At 47.5% G+C, this 14,377-nt stretch overlaps 2 protein-coding genes across 4 annotated transcripts in view; one reads left to right on the top strand and one right to left on the bottom strand.

Annotated features, from left to right (window-relative positions):
- The window catches only part of DOCK1 (dedicator of cytokinesis 1), a 553,659-nt gene that overhangs the window by 251,230 nt on the left and 288,052 nt on the right, over window positions 1–14,377 (bottom strand). The gene's annotated exons all lie outside the window — the stretch shown is intronic.
- INSYN2A (inhibitory synaptic factor 2A) overlaps window positions 10,273–14,377 on the top strand; it is a 60,984-nt gene continuing 56,879 nt past the window's right edge. For both annotated transcript variants that reach the window (XM_023224364.2, XM_023224365.2), the window contains exon 1: window positions 10,273–10,840. The gene's annotated coding sequence lies outside the window, so the exon portion shown is untranslated. The remainder of the gene's footprint in view (window positions 10,841–14,377) is intronic.

A 14,377-nucleotide genomic window follows, 5' to 3' on the forward strand; every position in this document is an offset into this window, starting at 1 on the left:
CTGCTCTCACAGTGGCAAATCACATCAAGACTCTCCTACCCAACGAACATGTGCAGAAATCCACAACAAACAATTTTGTACACTGATAGTATATTAAGTAAATGCGTATTCTTATACACATGTATGTACAAGAATATATGGTAGGCCGGGCACGGTGGCTCATGCCTTTAATCCCAGCACTTTGGGAGGCCGAGGTGGGCACATCGCTTGAGGTCAGGAGTTTGAGACCAGCCTGGCCAACAAGGCAAAACCCTGTCTCTCCTAAAAATACAAAAATTAGCCGGGCGTGGTGGCGGGTGCCTGTAATCCCAGCTACTCGGGAGGCTGAGGCACGAGAATTGCTTGAGCTTGGGAGACAGAGGTTGCAGTGAGTTCAGCTTGTACCACTGCACTATACCCTGGGCAACAGAGTGAGACTGTCTCAAAAAAAAAAAAAGAAGAAGAAGAAGAAGAATATATGGTAGATGACAATGTAATAAATGATGTTCTAAAAAGTCACCTTTTAAATTATTTTGGAAAACTGAATCCCTCTAAGTGCATGGTAAACAGTGATTATTTGAAGGTAGCGTTAATCAAAATGAGCATTTATTTGGTAAGGTTTACTTGTTGGTAAGTCATACTTGCATGTAAAGAGTTTGCCTGAAGTGCACTATACCCCTAGATGATAACTCTTTTAAAATAACTGACTCTATTCTGTATTCAAACAGAGAGATTATGCATGCTTGTCAAGAAATAAAGAATAGGGGAAGTCTATGGGAGACCGTTGCATCTTACATGGTATATAGACATTTCTGCTTTAACGGAGCTTATTTAAATTCACGGCAAACATCACCCTGTTTCAACACTTGTCGTATGAATCGCAATTTAAGCTGATTTCACTTCAGCAATGTTTAAAAATGTCCCTTAAATACTAACAAAATATGTATTGTCATCGAAGAAGCAAAAGTCCAACAAGGAACTTTACACAGGCCTAATGTACGGAAGGGGAACATTTCTTCGTAAAGCCACGTGCTGTTGCTGTGGCCACCTGCCTCCATCCACTTACGCCACCAAGAGTGGGTGGTTGCCAAACACGTGTCTGAGTTCAGCTTTAATCTGCTTACCCTATTTTCTCAGTAGAGGTTCTGTAAAATACCAAATCAAATGCATCATGCAACTCGCCCACCACAACAGAGACGGAACCTGGAAATCCCAGGGCTGAGAGACCCAGAGGATCAACCAGGCAGCCAGAAGCTGCACTCCTTTATCCACGCTGGAGTCAGAAGCCGAGAAAGCTCCAGAGTGAAAAATGTTCATTAACACCCACGGACCAAAAAGGAAAGAGTCAATAACGTATGATTCTGAAGGTGAAGATGTTGGTTCTCTACCATTTTCATGGTGTGAATGAATCACAAGTCTTATTTTAAGGGACTCAGAAGTATCATGAGCAATTCCATGTGACAATATTTACTCTGGGGAAGGAAAAAATCAGTACCATTAAAATAAATTTCTTCATTGTCATATTTGAGTTCAGAGAAGAAAAAAAAAATCAATAAATGTTATTTTCTATTAGAACTTAGGGGCATTCAGCTCGGATAGCCCAAGGCATGGTAATGAAAGGGTAACTTTATTGCTCATGGTCATCAAACAGAGCCAGGCCACCCACAGTCAAATGGGGAGGGTGACCGATCTGGAGGCAGGTCATAGGATAGCAAGTCACATGCAAGGATGGCCTGTCCAACAGGCCAAGAGCAGCCACTGAGGGTATTGGCTATCACGGCCTCTCAAACCCACATTTACCTACTCAACCCTAGGTGATCTTCTTCAATATTTAACAAATTCTGAAACAAACGTCTGGGATGCACACTGAAAACACAAATAAAATTAATTTAGGTTTCCTTTCAACTTTATACTGAGTAACAGATCTCTTGGACAATGCTACTTCACCTTTTGGGTGACTCAATCTCCAAATGCCCATCTCTATTTAAAGAAAAAAAAAAATGGTTGGGCACGGTGGCTCACGCCTGTGATCCCAGCACTTTGGGAGGCTGAGGCAAGCGGACTGCTTGAGGTCAGGAGTTCGAGACCAGCCTGGCCAACATGGTAAAACCCCACCTCCACTAAAAATACAAAGATTAGCTAGGTGTGGTGGCGCATGCGTGTAATCCCAGCTACTCAGGAGGCTGAGGCAGGAGAATCGCTTGAACCTGGCGGGCGGAGGTTGCAGTGAGCCAAGATCACATCACTGCACTCCAGCCTGGGTGACAGAGTGAGACTCCATCTCAAAACAAAACAAAACAAAACAGATTTTCACGTTTCTTTCTTGAATCCACGGAAACAGCCAATAACACAAATGGGAAAAAGCTCTGTAGGATTTGCCTCCCTTGATTAAATGAGATGAATATTCTGGAATCTTAAGATCCTCCCTTATCCCCTCTCAATCAAGGAAGGTCTAGGAGATCACTCAGAGGCCTCCATCCAGGCAAGGGGGAGAAGGTGCCAGGGAGCTGTGACTGCCGAGATACTGGGATTTGGATAACGCCAGGATCATTTGTACAACATTCTAGCCATACTGACTTTCAACTATGAACACCGGATTTTCTAAAAAGAGAAAAAAACATTAAGCAACATTTACAAGCAAAATTTCCTGCCTTTCTTTGAATCTCAAAAAAAAAAAAGAAAGAAAGAAAGAAAGAAATCAAAATTGTATAAGAAATGTCTTAAAATAAGTTTTTGATTTTTACTTTAACTTTAGTTAATGGACTAATACATGAGAACCCAGAAGCGAGGGGTGCACACACATTTAGAGTAAGGCACAGCTGCAGAATGTGCCAAAGCACAAATTAGGTGAATTGGACATGGGGAGATCTGCAGCCCTACCGTGCAGTGCAATTAACGTGAAGACTGTTGAATTCTCCAAAGACTCAATAATATGAAAAAAAATGTTTATGGAAAACATGGAACTGACCACCTATGTGCCCTCAAAGGTCATTAAACATAACTAGAGATTTTTTTTTTTATTTAATTCTGTACTTTTCCCATTTGGAGCTTGGTGTTTAAGAACAAAATGCTTACTTTGGGAGGCCAAGACGGGTGGATCACGAGGTCAGGATATTGAGACCACCCTGGCTAACATGGTGAAACCCCATCTCTACTAAAAGTACAAAAAATCAGCCGGGCGTGGTGGTGGGCGCCTGTAGTCCCAGCTACTTGGGAGGCTGAGGCAGGAGAATGACATGAACCTGGGAGGCGGAGCTTGCACTGAGCCGAGATGGTGCCACTGCACTCCAGCCTGGGCTACAGAGCAAGACTCCATCTCAAAAAAAAAAAAAAGAACAAAATGTTTGCTTTCCAATGTTCAATAGCTTGCTATCACATCACCCATGAGCCATGCTACTAAATAAATATATCTAAAGTCAGGTCGTCAATTCCTAGACCAAATTAGCAAAATAATTTATTGCACTGAGTGCATAAAATGTCAAGGGTAGGTAATTAGAATTATATGCAGTGTGTTAGTCATCTTTAAAAAAAATAAAAGCACGTATCCTGTCCACTATGACTGAATCTCAGCAAATGACAGTACCAAAGAGGTGTTCAGGATAATCCAAAGGCCATGGTAATCCGATGCCATTATACATGGCACCCTAAGGGTGTGAAGTAGCCTCTTGTGGTATAGATGGGATATGTACATTGTGATGAATCATTTTAATAGCTGTTATTCAACAAAGAAAACATGATAATATCACTGAGATTATATTGGGAAAGCTTAGAGTGCTGTCGAAATGCAAAATGATTTGGGTATATTGCTGTTCCAGTGCTTGTTTTTATTTCAAAGTGTAACTAACACAGTGAGATGATGAGGGACGGCTAATGACAACAAAAGAATGCTGGTCAAAGCTACTCTCCAGCCAGACAGGATGCAGCATCAGCTTCCTGAGAGCCTGGCATGAGCAGCTGGCATTTTTGGTCAGAATCTGTCCTCTGGTTGCATCAGACAGAACTGGATTTCAATCCAGGCTCCACCCCTTCCTAGCTTTGTGACCTTGGAGGATCATTTACGTTCTCTGATCCACATCTGTGGAGAGACTTTAACAATATCACGCTCACAGTTATCTGGTAAGAACCAATGTATATAACCCACAATGCACCAAGTACCTGGCACCCTGGAGGTGCACAGCCGAAGTGGAGCATCATTCTCATCAAAGTCTCATATTCAGTCAGGGCTTGGGGAAGGAAAAAAGTAGAACAAGGAGGCTTCCATTTTCCTTGCATTCTCCTCTACCCCATCCCTCTTCCATGCCTGTGGAACCTAAGGTGGGGATGGAGAGCAAACAAGGAAGTTCCTAACCACCCAGCTGGGAGAAGACTCCAGGTCTCCCTGCAGCAGCTCCCTAAAGAAAAGCTTTCTGTGCACTAGGGCAGAAGGCCTGGGAAGGGCAGCCAGTAGTTCCAGCACCAGTACAGAGCACTGGTAGGCTGGAAGCTCAAGTGTGAAATCCATTCTTACCACTCTTACCCCTTCCTGTCCAAGTTCAAGTTCTTTTTTTTTTTGGGTGGGGGGGTGGGGACATAGAGTCTCGCTCTGTCGCCCAGGCTGGAATGTCGTGGCACGATCTTGCCTCATTGCAACCTTCACCTCTCAGGTTCAAGTGATTCTACTGCCTCAGCCTCCCGAGTAGCTGGGATTATAGGCATGCACCACTACGCTTGGCTAATTTTCCTATTTTTAGCAGAGACAAAGTTTCACCATGTTGGCCAGACTGGTCTCGAACTCCTGAGCTCAAGCAATCTGCCCGCCTTGGCCTCCCAAAGTGCTCGGATTATAGGCATAAGCGCCTGGACCCTTCCTGCCCTAGTTCTGATTAGAAGTGTCACTTTCTGTCGTGGGCATGTAAGCCGCTTTATGAGAAGGTGGCTTCAGCAGGCTCAATGAGACTAGTGGCCTTACCAGCAAGGATTAAGACAAGCCCATTGAGCCATCTACCCGTGCTGAAGAGGTTGGCTCCCCAGTGATGAGAACGGGATAGTAAGAAACCCTACAGAAACTAGCACCCAAGACTGACCAAATAAAGGTCAACAAAATAAAGGGTTTCTGTTTCATTCCTCAGGAATCCACCTAAAAGAGAGACTGCAGTTGGGAGGGGAAAGCCTTGGGGTTTGTTCAGAGCCCTGAAAATGAGGGATTGTGAGGGGAGAAGGGAGAGGCAGAGTGCACGCCTACTCTTCCTCATTCCTGTACAGCACTGCCTCGGTTGTACGGAGCATCCAAAAAAAAAAAGAAACCTAGAGCCACTTCACTCTCTTTCAAAAGGAAAACCTTCCGTTTCTGTGGATAAATTAGATTCACAATGATGCATCACAGAAAGCCAGGGATGTCAACTAGTCCTCACGATGCTCAGGTTTTCCAAAACAAATTTGTATTTCAGGCCAATAAACCATCTCTAGTTTCTTAACATGAAAGGAAAAGAAGGCCAGAGGAGTGGCATGTCCCTGGAACATGAACCAGCACTTCAGAAACAGCTCTGGTTCCCACCAGAAGGAAACACGGCTCGGCTGCCAGGACAGTGGAAGAGCCACGGGCAAGGGGCTTTAAACAAAGTCAGACTCTTAAACTAGAAATAAGCCCAGAAAGAGGAGACTAAAGGCTCGAGCAGAATATGACAAGGGGAATGATGCAGAAAGCCTTCCTGCAAGGCTCGGCAGAAAAGGAGGCCCCACTGGGGCACCCTTGAGCGTTGTGTCTGTCTTGTTCTTGAAAGGCAAGGCTAAAGTGTCCCCAAGTGATTGATTTCGACCCTACAGGTCTAAGGCGATAGGAGTTACTTTTCCCTTGCAGGCATTGAGCACTGGCTGATCTGCGACCACAGCTTCTGAACTGACAGGTGTAACCTGCCCATTACAGACCTAGGTTGGGCTCATCTAAGAGTCTCTCTGGAATATGAAGATGTCAGAGGCGTTCGAACCACAGCGACTCCATTTTGAGTGAAGACTAGGGAAATGAGGCTGAGACTTACTGGGCTGCATGCTTAGAAAGTTAGGCATTCCTTACCTCTAGATGTTTAAGGTTAAGGGAACACATTGATGATGTTTACTACACAGACGCAGACTTAGGAGTGCCCTAATATCCAGACATCTTGAGAACAAAGGCATTCCTAATTTTACTTTAAAAATAATAATATCGGGCGCAGTGGCTCACGCCTGTAATCTTAGCATTTTGGGAGGCGGAGATGAGGGGATTGCCTGAGCTGAGGAGTTGGAAGACCAGCCTGGGCAACATGGTGAAACCTCCTTTCTACTAAAATACAAAAAACCAGGCAGGCTGGGTTACGGGTGCCTGTAATCCCAGCTACTCAGGAGGCTGAGGCACGAGAATTGCTTGAACATGGGAGATGGAGGTTGCAGTGAGCTGACATCACGCCACTCTAGCCTGGGCAACAAAGCGAAACTCTGTCTCCAAAAACAAAAACAAAAACAGATAATACCGATTCTTGCAAAATATTGTAATTCAGAAATTTAATCCTTTATCACAAATCCTTGTAGCAGAGCAGAGCTCCCCATATATACGAGTCTTGTATCTAGGCTGGACGCGTTCCTCCTCTTACTTTTGGGAGTGTCCCACTCTGTCTATGGAATAAGCTGTTCTTTCACTACTTTATTCTCTTAATAAACTTGCCTTCACTTTGTACTGCGGACTCGCCCTGAGTTCTTTCTTGTGTGAGATCCAAGAACCCTCTCTTGGGATCTGGATTGGGACCCCTTTCATGTAACAAAGATATGGGAAAGAAAAATTCATGTCCATGGTGAACTCTGTCGTAGCCACATCCGACAGTTGGAAGGGGAGGCGTTTCAACGGCAGCCTCCTAAAGAAGGAAGTTCTGCTGTGCAGCTAAACCGGAAGCGTCCACTTCAGCAGCTGCTAGTTTGGAGACACTTCTCTCTTCTCCTGCCTTGCACACTGGAGAAGATACAGGTTAATCACACTGACAGATACGCTGGATCATTGAGGGGTGAGGGTTATTGGGGAGCATTCATGTGGACACTGCAATGACACAGTGATGACGCTCAGACAAATGGGGTCACACTGAGACAGGAAACATCTCCATGAATTTCTATATATATGGAAAACTGCATAAGCAACTAGTGCAAGAGACAGAACGATCCAGCTCCACTGAAGGTGCTGTGGTCCTGGGCAATGAGTATGCCTCAAAGGTAATCCCCATTCTGGTATTTCCCACCATCGGTAATTTTGTCACATTCTTGGACTTCATCTAAATGGAATCATGTCATAAACACTGGGTGTCTGGCTTCCTTTGATCTGCACCTTTGTAAAAGTCCTCCATGGATGCAATCAGCAGTCAGTGCTTTTGGACTGCTGTCTAATATTCCACTATACGAAGAACCAAGAAATCTTTATTTCCTGTTGATTGGTATTTGGATTATTTCCAGTTTGGAACAGATATAGATAAACCTGTTATGAACATTTTTGAACATCTTTGACTTGTATATTCTTGACTTTTTTATGTGGAAATTGAGACCTCAAACTTACTATACCATAGGGGTGGAATTCCAGCAATTCTCTGTACAACCCCTGCACAATTCCAAGAAGAAGGCAAAAGAAGACAGACTTGGATATTTTGCTTAGTTAGCTGTCTTGAACTTTCCTTTATTTTTATTCCTCTGCTTTTAGGAAATCCCACTTGAAAAGTTGCTATTTTCTCCTTTGCAAGTCTATCTTTTTCAACAAAAATCTTAAGCAAAATATAAAAAGCCAATACCAATTGATTCCTAAAATGAATCTTTCTATCAAGTTTCACTTTTTTTTTTTTTTTTCCTGAGGAAGCTGAGCATATTGACTCATTCTAGACCCTAAAAATAAGCCTACATCCCATCTATTAAAAAAAATGCAATAGGGATCCGTGGGCAGGCAGATGACTGAAACTCCATTCTCCCCAGCCAGCCCCCAGCGTGATGCTTGCTTTAAAGTCTGGAGCATGATGACCCACACCTCACCCATGTGGAATATCTCTCCGAGTCAAAGGTATGGTGAGGCAAATTTTCATCAATATTTTGATTTGTGACGCCGAAGACATGTACTTAAGTAATACAACATGTAAATCGTTTCTTACTTCAAAAAAAAAAAAAAAAAAAAAAGAAGGGATGCCAATGATTTTAATAGACTTGGCAAAACAACTCTAAGTCTACTAGACAATCGAACAACTCTAAGCAGTCTCGACGACGCTACAAAGTTCTGTTATACTCTCTTCTTCATATAAGTGGATTTTCTAACCTGCCAATTATGGCTTTCCATTTTCTTCCTGGAGTTATACATCATGCGAATCTCAGATAGCACTGTCCTTGGAGTTGTTTTCTTGCCAGCTCACAGTGCCACCTGTGGCTGAGCTCTGCCTTGCTGTGCATGCATTTATGTTGACCCGTTTTCACTCTTGGCCCCGGAAAACTTCAGTCTTCTGATACTATCAGCCCGATGCCCATGTTTCCTGGCAGCTTTATTTATAGTCACGTTTAAAAGACGGAAGGCAGATTTCAATTTTATGGATTGCCAATAAAGTAAGATTTACAGAAGTTCCCCAGACCTCTGGGAAAACTGCTGGAGCCCACAGGTGCAACAGCACATCCCCAAGGGAACATGCTGGAGAGTGGCATCTTCTCCTATCTAGTTTTAAACGTCCTCAACTCCTATACACTCCCTTTCCTGGCCCCTTCCAGGCAGAAGAGGGGACTGCAGTTTCCATACTGCTCACACATAATTAAGCATCTCTTTCCAGCCAGCTCCCAACAGCCTCCCTGGTAAGCTAGAAAATCGGGCTTGGGGGATCTGAGTTAAGAGGGACAACAAGAAGAGTGAGGTGGGCAGAGTTTGGATCCACAGGCTAAGGACTCCCGTCCTGAGCATATCTGGATCCCCAAGGCTGGCAAAATTGTATCCCAAAGGATGCTGCAGGATAAGAGGGAAACAGACGACATTTTAGATTTTTTTTTCTTCTGGAATGTCTGGACACACTGCCCAAAGTATCCACAGACAAATAAGGTATTTCGTATAAAGCCATTTACAAAAAAAACCAGACACTCTATAAGGCAGTGCTAGGCTCAGTTCAGCTCAGTGAACAAGGATGGAGTGATGGCTTGGCCACAGGCACAGAGCTGGTGCTAGGTGCAGGGACTCAGGGATATACAGGCAAAGAGGTCTCGCTGCCCACTGATGTGTTTGGAGAGGTGGGTGGGTGAAAGGACTTTCCACTTGTCCTCCCAATTTACTCTCTGTAGCCTGTCCCTTCCCTGGGGTCCACCACTTTTCTGTCCTTTCCTGAGAAACAGACTAATAAATGTGGCTACTTACATTTTACTTTACGTTCTAGGAGCAAATCCAGGGGGCAAGGAGCCCTGCACTCGGCTGGCTGCTTAGACCCTGGTCCAGGCCCCAGAGGGACCCCTGGGTCTGCTGCCCTGAGCTCAGAACACCCAATACTCTTTGGTGGGCACGAAATTAAGGGTGGGGATAGCTCCTTGGCATCCTAGGTCTTTTCCTCCCCAAGAGACTTCTACTCTGCCCCAAAGGAACTCAGCCTCTGCGCCCTGTAGCTTCTGCTGGTGGAGACTGTGCTCTGGAGGGAGTAGGGTTCTTGGCTAGGAGTGGCAGTGGCGCTGGCTCTGGGATGTCCCTAAATGTCAGCATGCAACATTATCAGGCAGGTCCTCCCACTTCATTTCTCAGGCCACTCACAGGACTTCCTGTCCCCATGTAGAGGGGCTGACACCAGGCTGGAGCCTGCACTAAAAGGATCCCCAACCCCTGCTTCTACAAGGCAGCATAGGCAGGTGAGGGGCCGGGCACGTACACGACCCGCACCCTTCGCGCCTGGCTTCCCAAAGCTCTGCCCGGCCATGCCGGCTGGCACAGCACACAGCCATGCAGCAGGGTCCCCAGCGACCCCTCAATCCCTGAGAGAACACACAGAGTCCCCCGGCCTCCAGCTGCTCCGGAGGCGGCTCCAGGGTAGACTCAACAAGTTCCCGGGCCATGCAGCGCCGCCTGCAGCCCAGAAACCCGGAGGACGCGCTGTGGTGGAGCCCCGCGAGCAGGCGGCAGCCGGCGGCAGCTCCTTCCACCACCTTCTCCTCCTCCTCCTCCTCCTCCGGCTCCCGCGGCGGTGGGAGGGGGCTCCTCCACTCCCTCCCTATCCCCCACCCCACGCACGCGGCGCGGCCCGGCCCGGCCCCGCGCCGCCCCCGCCCCACCCCCGCCCCGCGGGGCCCGGGGCTCCGCCCGCCTCGGTGCCAGCCGGGCGCACAGGCAGCAGGCGCACGGCTCGGGGCGCCCTCGCCTCTAGCCGCCAGGCTCCGCGGAGTAGCTGGGACCTGGAGCAGCGGCAAGGACTTCCCTCCTGCTCCCTCCCCCGCCCCGCCCCCGCCTCCTGGCCCTGGCTCTGAGATCTCACTGAAGACAATTGCAGTAAATGAGGACATCGGAGGAGCGCGAAGCCGGGTGGCTGTGGCTGGCTCCGCCACGCCGCGAGCAAGCGAGCGCGCGGGCGTCCCCGGAGCCGGCCGAGCCGCCGTCTCCCCGCGCGCGTCGCTAAGCGGGGCCAGAGGGACGCGAGCTGCGGCGCGGGGGCCCGCGGGTCCAGGAGGGCCGGGCCGGCGGCGGTGGAGGGGGCGGGCAGCAGGCGCGCAGCCGGCCAAGTCCCCGGAGCCGAGCCTTCCTCCGCGCGAGCCCGGTGAGTCTGGCCGCGGATGCCCTGCCCGAAGTGCTCCGTGCAGCGCCAGGCTTGCCAGGGTCCGCGGCGAGACATGCCCGAGCCAGGCGCTGCACCGACCTCGACTTATCTGTAAGCAGCGGAAGGTAAGTGGAGCCCCAAGTGCCCTCCTCCCGCGCCCCCGCGCCCGTCGTACTTGGCCGCGGGCAGAGCACCGCTCGGACAGGCGCCCACCCCGACTCCGGCGCACGCACTCCCCCCCAAACCGGCTTGGCCGGAGACTCGGCGGCTCCCGGGGCCGGGACACCCCGGAGCAGCCGGGAGTGGACCCTGCGCGGGCGCAGGTGGGGGGCGAGGTTATGCAACTGCATCTGACGCGGCCGGGTCACCGAGGGGCGTCTGGCAACTTTGGCGATGCCAGCGAGGAGCGGGGCTGCGCCTCTGCGATGTCGGTTCCAGACAAACGCCACAGCTTCCTGAGCGCCCGACAGCCTTAGCTAGGCAGAACTGGGGGATCCGGGGGCGGCCGTCTCCCATGAACATTTCGAGGCTTTTAAGTATTTTCCAAACTAAAGCGCCCTGGAAAGTACGGCTGATTAACTTCGGGGGGGGATGAGTTGGAGCAGAAGGGCCCTGACGCCAGCCGTTGAGGAGAAGCGCGAGCAGCAGTGAAGGCAGATGCCCACGTGAAATGCCAGTCTCCACCACTCCCTGGGGTTGGCACCTTCCCTGGGCTGCGGGCTGGGGTCGGTGCCCACGGGGCTTCTGGGTGCCTGGCATCCCGAGTCAGACCAGAACAGGCGTGGGAAACCAACCAACGCTGCAGACTAAGAGAGGGCGAGCTGGCGGGCGAGGGCAGGAGGGAGGAGGGAGCTCGCAGGGCAGCCCTGGGCCGGGGCAGAGCCTGGAGCCCAAAGTCAAGAGCGAGAGCCTGCATCTTGCTGGTTCATGCTCAGGGCTCCAGGCTGACGTCCCCACTGCTTGGTTAAAGAGCCGCTCCCTGTGACCTCAGCATTCTACTACCCAAAAATATGCCACAGGGAGAGGGAGCCAGTGATAAGGAGATGCCAGGAATGGGGGAGGAGAGGTGCCTCTGGAGTAAATAGGAGAGAAAATGGGTGCGTTTTGCTTATCTACAGTCCAGGGCTTCTGCACGGACCCCTCTCCTGCTGTTGGTCTGTGCTGTGGGGCTGGATACGCTCTGGGCCCCTGCGCCAGAAGCAGCGGTGAAGCAGTTTACTTTGACCTTGTCTGCTTAGGCACTGAAATTCTGCGGAAGCATTCCGAGGTGAAACTGCAAGAGTGGGAAGGAACTTTGGGGGAGCCCTGCCTTAGCTGGGAAGCCAAGCGATCATTTCAGAAGACTACAGCTCAGGCTAGCACAGGGTAGACGTCTGTGCACTTGAACGCTTTCCCCTGAACGAGGACTTGCTAGAGGGTTACCTTTCCATATATCAGTGGGGGGACTGTCAGGGTGACTGCGCTGGCTGGGGTCTTGATTAAAAAAATACCATTCACAAGACCCGGACCATGCCCAGAGTAGTACATACGTGAAAATGATATAACTCTTATTAAGCTTACACTACAGCAGGTTACCGTCATTTCACCATGCAGAGGCGAAAAGTGCTGATTTTTACTAATCTCCCACACTGTGCTGTTTCACACTCATATCCTGTTGAATATTACTTTCGAAAGTTCATATTTATCTTTGCAATTTTTTTGCAAGAATGATTAGCAAACATGCATAGGGGGCTCAAAGGAAAAATGGAAGTCCTGCCATCTGCATGCCTCACCAGATATTAATCATTTACTCTCCATGTTTACTACTTACATTAGATGGCACTGCTCCTCACCATGGTTTTATTAGAGGCGCATTTGGTGAAGGAAAAAAAAAGTCTAGCACAGCTATCACTAATTGCGTGATTTTGCATAAATTACGTTAGCCATGGAGAGTTTTGTTTTCTTCACTACATTCATCATTTTGTTTAAAAGATTGAACAATTCAGTTTAATTTCTTTAGCTAAATGAAAGACTTTTCCTTAAAGACAGGATGTCCTTGAAAAGCTAAATATGTCTTTAAACTTACTACAGTTGCCACGACTTTGTATTTTATCATTGTGATTAAGACTTTGAGCTTTTACGTAAGTCAGGCCCTTTATCCTATTAAGAAACAGAACTACTGGTTCAGAAATAGGCTAACAAGGCAAAAGCTGGGGAGCTCCATGTCTGCACAGTGAAATTTCTGCAAGCTCTACGGGAGGCTGGGTACTCTATGACTCTGTTTACTTTGGGGGCTTCTCTGTTTTGCCAGTTATTTTCCCCTGTGACAGGAAAGGGAATTTTTGTTTTGTGTTTTGTTTCTCCCTCTATAGGGAAATTTTTTAAAATAAATCAATAAATAAGAGAAAGACTTATTCGTGAAAGGCATTCATCTACAAGGAAGACTCCTACACATTGAAATAAGCAGTCCAAAAATCAAAATGATTCTCAGAAATAACAATGGATCGCAGCAGAGCAGCAGGACAAACCCGTTCATGTAGACATTTGTATTCTCTTGTTTGCACCCAGCCGTGGCTCTCTCATTTAGAGACACAACTACTGAACTCTGGAATATGAGAGGCAGGTGACATGCTTCTCAGAGACTCATGATACAGAAATGGTCACAGCTATATCCCAAAGCAGCAGCTCTGTGGTCAGAAATTTACACAGGAGGGCAGTGACAGGTTCACCAGGGATTTTAATGCTTGTGAAGGATGCTGTTTAACCCGTCCATAGCACCCAAGCAGCTCAGTTGGGAAGGCTGGCACATTCTACATACTTGAGGCAAACCACTGTCATTCTGGGAATGTGAGGTCATAAAAACTCCCTAGATAAAACCAGTGTCATCGTCATTTTTAATAGTCCTTCATAAATGTGAAGCACCACATCCCCTCCCCACCATAATTCCACTGGTTGGAGACCTACATTCCCCAACCAGAAATTAGCTGGCATGATTTATGAAGCAGATCTTCTTCTGTCTCCTCACATATTTGATTTTAATATTTCATAACATTATGGAGTGACTTCAATATTTTACAGCAAAATTTAATATGATTGATACTACACGACGACACTTTCATTACCACGAAACTCTCATACAAACATTAAGAGATTTATCAAATACCGGAGCTAACCTATGATACGTATGTGGTGAAACTTCATGACTTTTACTCAGTTTATTTAACATGGACATTGTTCTTATACATTAAGGACAGAATACAGACTTGCAGGAACCAAACTACAGAGACCCTGACAGGATTGCTGTAAACAAGTTGTTTGGACAATGTCTTGTGTTAAGCACTAAGCCATGAAAGTATAGGTTTGAACCTTTGGACCATGTGTGATAATGTGTCTGTTTCAGATCCTGAAGGCACTAACTAAGGTATTTCCAGGCAACCAAGGATCTTACCTCTCACATTGAGAAAAACCATAACTTCAGGGACATTTCCTGGTTCCAAATTCAAGTCCTTTCAGAGAACCCTCTACTGTAAGTCACAGGATATTCAGTGTGCATCTGAGTCATATGTGCTTTAGACATTATTCAAACCATCATGCATGGGTTGAGGGACTTTGAGGTGTACAAAGATGTCACCAGATGACAAATCACTATCTGAATAAATACAAAACATTCTAACTTGACAACT

This window comes from Piliocolobus tephrosceles, chromosome 9 (assembly GCF_002776525.5).
Source record: "Piliocolobus tephrosceles isolate RC106 chromosome 9, ASM277652v3, whole genome shotgun sequence".
NCBI classification, from domain to species: domain Eukaryota; kingdom Metazoa; phylum Chordata; class Mammalia; order Primates; family Cercopithecidae; genus Piliocolobus; species Piliocolobus tephrosceles.